Source organism: Alexandromys fortis, unplaced genomic scaffold (genome assembly GCF_014885135.2).
Source record: "Alexandromys fortis isolate MF-2015 unplaced genomic scaffold, M_Fortis_MF-2015_v1.1 scaffold_822, whole genome shotgun sequence".
Lineage (NCBI taxonomy): Eukaryota > Metazoa > Chordata > Mammalia > Rodentia > Cricetidae > Alexandromys > Alexandromys fortis.
The window spans coordinates 7,409-13,354 of record NW_026068688.1 but is presented as its reverse complement, the minus strand read 5'-3'; the positions used below and the strand labels follow the sequence as shown (position 1 = coordinate 13,354).

The 5,946-nt window shown below is 36.6% G+C and overlaps 1 pseudogene; it reads left to right on the top strand.

Annotated features, from left to right (window-relative positions):
• Positions 1–4,050: 4,050 nt before the first annotated feature.
• On the top strand, positions 4,051–5,854 carry LOC126496011 (NKG2-A/NKG2-B type II integral membrane protein-like; annotated as a pseudogene).
• The last annotated feature ends 92 nt before the right edge of the window (positions 5,855–5,946 follow it).

Genomic DNA, 5,946 nt, shown 5'->3' with positions numbered 1-5,946 from the left:
TGTAATTTGAGTTTTATAATGTTTTTGTGACTTTTATGATATATATATATATATATATTACAATATGACTACAAGGAGAAAAATGTATGTAATATCATTTATATTTGGTGTGGGAAGCCTTCCGCAGATCTAGACATGAGACAAAGAGAGAACTAAAATAAAATATAAGACTCCATCCGTGGAAACACCCAAACAATCTAAGCTATTGCCAAGTCTATTAGTGGCTTTCTACAAACTACCAGTGAAGCCTTATTGTTGAAAACAACCCTTACACGACTCCTGAAACATGGGGAAGTTGAGTTGGTAAATATGTAGAGGCTTCATCTCTACTGACTAGTGTTCAAGATAGTTAATGGAAATATGACTGCTACTAAGGAAGAAAAGTAGACACCAACCCAGCTACAAAGTGATTTGAATGCAAGTTATGCAGGTGCAATAGTGGTGCAAAGCTTGTTCAAGTAACCAGCCAATATCTTATTGGATTTAAGGCTCACTCTGTGCTATTAGATGTCTAAGAACATGAGACTTGATAGCGCAGAGACCTAGGGGAAAACCAAACACTAGTGTTCTGCTAAAGGAAATAGCAATAAAATGACTCATAAGTACATTCTGCCATACTCATGGATCAGTGTCTTACTCAGCCATTATCAGAGAATCTTCTCTCTTTCATTTTTGCTCTTTTTTAATTTTTTTGAGACAGGATGTTTCTATGTACCATTGGTGCCTATCTTGGAACAAGTTCTTTTAGACCAGACTGGACTTGAACTCACAGAGATCTGCCTGCCTCTGCCTCCCAAGTGCTGGGATTAAAGGCATGCAATTCCACACCACCCAGTTTACAATCTTCTCTTTGCATCAGATGGGAACAAATACAAAGACCCACAAATGCACAATGTGTTGAGTGGGAGAGACCTTGGAAATTACAGTCTTGAAAGTGATGTCTCTATCAAATCTTTCCCCTCAGGGATCCAGGAACTGTGGCAGAGCAGGCAAAAAATGATGTAGAAGCCAGAGAGGATGGAGGACACCAAGGATTCAGTCCTTCCAGACACAACATGGTTTGCACACAAATGAACTCACAGAGATCATGGCAGCATGCATAGGGCCTGCATGGGTCTTCACAGATGGGGTCCTAGAACTGAAGAGAGAAGTGGACATATGTCCTCCTACCTAACGCACAGGCTACCTTCAATTGGTGGTCACTTGCAAATGGTAATTTAATTTTGTCCAAGGGATTCACATTAAATAAACAAACCATTCTTAAGGGTAGACCTCATGACCAGCTATCAATGGCCATAACAAAACAAATTCAATGGCATATTTGAAAGTTCTTTGTCTCATCAATTCAAGTCAGGTTGTTGAAATAAGAAGCGGCGGCGGGGCTGCGTCCCCAACACCCCGGCCGCTTGGCTAGCTCATGCCCGAAATAACAACACACAAACTGTATTCATTTAAAGAACTGCTTGGCCCATGAACTCTAGCCCTTACAGGCTAATTCTCGCATCTACACTAGCCCATTTCTAATAATGTGTGTAAGCACCCCAAGGTGCGCTTACCGGGAAGATTCTAACCTACGTCCATCCTGGGTAGCTTCATGCCTCTGCCTCAGAGTGCAGAGCTATCGTGTCGATCCAGCAGAGCTGAGCATGGCGTCTCTCTGGGAGCAGAGCAGAGTCTGACTTCACTTCCTCTTCCGCCCAGAATCCTATTCTGTTTACTCCTCCCAACAATGTTCTAACCTATGAGGCCAGCCAATCAGTTTCTTTAATTAACCAATGAAATCAACAGATTGATATATGACACTCCCACATCATCAGGTTTTCATTTTCTCTTCTTTATCTGTTTTTTTTTAACTTAAAGATTCTTTGCATATCCATTATAGCTCACAGTTTTAGATTCTTAAGGGATTCATGAGTGTGAATGCCTGTGTCCCTGCATCTATATGAATTTTTTGTACATTTATTTTGACTTTTTCTTTGACATTTTCTTGTTCAGTTCTTTTCTCTTATTATGATTTACTTTATATATTATACTTATTTTTAGCATTACTCCTTAGATGCCTTTTTGTTTTCAATGAGAGAAAAATAAGGTTTGGTTTCAAATGGGAGGGAAGGTGTGTAGGAACTGGAAGAAGTGGAGAGGAGAAACTGCAGTCAGAATCAATTGTATAAAAAATATATTTCAGTAAAAGAGATAACCCAAATAAAAATCTCTTGAAAGAGGAAGCTTGGTGATTAATCCTCTCTCACCTTTTGAGAACACATAGCAATTCTTGTAAGGTACTCGGAAAATGACACACTACATGACACATTTAGCTGACCACTGTGTCCTTTAATAAGACAAAGTGACCAACATTGTAAGGGTGTGATGAGAGAAACTGATTTCAAAATCAGTCGGGTATGAGAATTTCCTGTTAAGCCTTCAAAGACACATTAGTGAGAAATCTACTTTTCCACTCCTGACTCACCCTGAGCCTCCTGGGGCAGCCTGCTTATTTCACTGGCACAGTTGTCCTGGGTTCTGCCACTGACTTTCAACTTTTGTTACTCAACCCCAAAGGACTCCTGTGAGCTCCTCACCCACCTAGGTGCAGGAAGCCTAACAGGAGATGGATCTTATCACTGCTTCCTTGTCCTCACCAGCCCATTCAGTTCAGGGGACACTGAAATGCTGCATGTAGAATCACTGAGCAGAGAATCAAACTGGAGCATGGGTGCCTTTAAGCTCCTCAGGGAAATCCAGCCCATAGAACACATTGGAGGACTGTCTAAAAGTTATGTCCTTGCTGTCTGTGTAGAATTAGCCACCTACTCATGTTTGTGTTTCCTTATCAATATAATTAAACCTACAACTATAGGAGACCTGATGACGAAGTGTTGCTTGTTAGTGTTGCAATTTGTACTCTGCGTATCTTGAGGGCACAGATTGAGAGCTTGGTATGCCAAGCTGGATACCAACTGCCTTACATGCTTATTATGTACATACTCAAACTTAGATTTTAGATGAATAAAATATTTATAATTGTTTAATAGTCACGTGCTATAGGTCTCAACGCCAGAATTAATTTTAGATCTCACTGATTCCAGGACTCAGGGATTAAATTATTAAATCAAATCTTCTTATAACTGAATATGTAATCTGATAAAATGGCTGATTTTAACAAGCACATGTTCTCCGGGTAAGTATGAACTAACAATATTTGGTTATGTAGTGCCTTTACTTTATCTCTTTGTTAGTTTTAAAGTTTAGCCATTAAATCAATAACAAATCATTTCATCAAATAAAATACATACTAAAAATCTCTTTTGAAAAAAATAATTTTGAAATGTTTCAAATATTGTTTAATTTATATGTGTTTATTTTGACACAAAATATTTTCCAATATTTACAATACCTTTAATTATTTTTGCAACTTCTCAGAACTTTTCCATTACTCCAAATAGATGCTAATGTAGTAGCGCATGGTTCATTTTATTAAACTCATATAAAGTATTGATCCAAAATAAGATAATGTAGACAATTAAATATGTCAATGTTCTTAGTCACTATTTAGATCATTATATTTCTATTTCTTATTAAATTCAAACAATATCAAATTGACACATAATATATTCTGCTATAGCATTGAACCTTTTAACAAAGGCATTATGTCATTTGGTATCAATTGTCTCAAATATGCTACTATTTTTACATGACAAGATTTAAATAATTATTCTGTTTCAAAAGAGATATTATGTTTCATGACTTTGGGGACAGATGTTGGGTGAGTTTGAGGACATATGGAAACTAAATTCAATGTATAAATTTACCCTTAATTTGTAAAACTTTTTATCTCTAATTTGTTTGTTTTTTATTTTCCCTATTTGTACTAATTTGTCAAATTTGTAGTAGGTTTTTAAACTGTAACACATGAACTCAAGGCCCAACGTAAAATTAGATGTTTCAATTGTACAAAAGCTACAGTTATCTGGGCTCCTCCTTTGTGACTGCATCAGGATGTCTTCTTAAGTTGAGTGACAATAGCTTCTCACAGGACTGTAGACATGAGTCATGAGTCATCTGCTCAGAACTGAATACGTGGCTCAAGACCCAGGGAAGCAGCAAAGGAAACCCAGGGGCACTCACAGCTCCATTTCAGTTACCCCGCAGGAAATCAGCTGATGGAATTCAGCCTTCATAATGCTTCCCAGAAGCATCTCAAGAACAACAGGCACAGCCACTGTAAAAGTAAGGCATTGAATGGGCCTTCAGTGTAACTGTTCTGGGGTGGTAACTGGCAAGTAGACAGGAATAGACTCTTTACTGGAAGAAAAGGAAACTGTAACCTGACCCATGCCATTTGTTTAAAATTTGAGCAGTTTCAACTCCGTGTTGCAAGAATATATGACCATTTTATTTACTGGAAATGCAATGATATTGCCTACAGACCAATTGCAGCATAGGGGAGGGCCAGAGTGCTATGTTTATTCTTCTGATTCTCTGAGTTCTCTTCTGTGTAAATTCTGTGAACACCTGTATCCATTTTCTACCTCTGCAGAAATTTTATCACCTCCAGAGAAGCTCATCTCTGTGATCCTGGGCATTGTCTGGTTTGCTTTATTGGTCACCTTGTTGATAATGACCAGAACTGTCTTTCCATGTAAGCATGTTTTTGAGAAATTATAAAGGTGCTTTTGTCTTTAATGATGACATGTCTTTCAATGCTTCGTCTTAGTGAGGAAAATGCTTTTAATTTCAAGTACATACGTGGATTAAATGTGGACTTTTGATTCTGATTTTGTCAATGTTATAAAGAAAATGAGCATTATAATGTTTGCTTTTAAGTATATCAATTATGACATTACAATTTAACAACATGCTTTAGAATATTTAATGAGAAATAAACTAGTTTTGAAAGTGTTTTGTCACCATATGTGTTGTACTGTAAAAATGCTTAAACTTAAAAAATTTTTGAACTAATTATTTCCAAAGTTTTACCACATTATTCATATTATAACCATTACAATAGTATTCTGTGTTATTCTAATTCAAAAAGCACATAAATTTTAAACTAAGGGATTAGAATTGTTATGATTAATGTAGATGTTAAATTTACTAAGAAGTACATTAACCCTCCAGACACTAAACTAAAGGAGCAAACCCACCCCTTCCTAATTACAAGTCAGAATAGTACACTTCACTTGCCAAAGTTCTGAGGCTTGTACACGTTATATTTTGTGTCTAACTTCAGCCAGGCAAAGATAATGATGTATTTATAGGAAGAGAATGATCTAGAAATAAGAATGCTATAATCTCCTAAACAAACATTTAGGATGATAATACCTTTTGTCACTCAATAAGAAGAAACAATTACATAAAATAACTATACAACAGTTTTTATAATTGGCTTAAATTTCGTACTTACAGTGTAGGATGAGGCAGTAATGAATTTGGTATTCTAGAATATATGTTATGCTCAGCAATTTTGAGTACAGTTGTGGGGATAGAATTTGTTTTGGATTCATATGCTTTATATGGACATATAACTATGGGTCAGAGGTTGCTGCTGTGCTTGAGTGTGTTTGAGTCTGCATTTTGTTTTCTAAGGATCAGCATTTGGAGTTCATAGCTATATTTTATACGTGGATGCACAAAACTATGCAAATGTAAATTAACTTTCATTATTAAATTTCTGTTGCTTCTAGATAATAATCTTTCTTCAGCACACCCTTGTGGTTCTTGTCCAAAGGAGTGGATGTCATATTCCCACAATTGTTATTATATTAGTGTGCAGAAAAAAAATTGGACTGACAGTTTGGTGTCCTGCAATGCCAAAAACTCTAGTCTGCTTTATATAGAGAGTGAAGAGGAACAGGTAAAAGCTGCCATGTATCAATCATTGCTTAACCTTTATTATTGTCAATGTGCTAGACAATACTCCCACACCACCCATGCTATCTGGTGGAC